The following is a 292-nucleotide window of genomic DNA, read 5'->3' as shown; positions in this document are numbered from 1 at the left end:
AGCAGGGACAGGAGCAGGGATGGGAACAGGAACGAGCAGAGGTGGCAGTGGAGATGGGAGTGGGGATTGGAGCAGGGCTGGGCAGGTATGAGCAGGGATGGAAAGGGGGGTGGGAACAGGGATTTGAACAGGGGTGTGTATGGGGATGGGATTGGGAATAGGAGCAGGGATGTGAGTGGGAATAGGAACAGAAATGTGAGTAGGGATGTGTGCCAGGGATGAATCATAGAATCATAGAATCACAGAATGGTTTGGGTTGGAAGAGACCTTAAAGATCATCTAGTTCCAACCC

The sequence above is a fragment of the Eurypyga helias genome, unplaced genomic scaffold, assembly GCF_000690775.1.
Source record: "Eurypyga helias isolate BGI_N326 unplaced genomic scaffold, ASM69077v1 scaffold17217, whole genome shotgun sequence".
Classification (NCBI taxonomy): domain Eukaryota; kingdom Metazoa; phylum Chordata; class Aves; order Eurypygiformes; family Eurypygidae; genus Eurypyga; species Eurypyga helias.
This window is presented reverse-complemented; position numbering follows the sequence as displayed.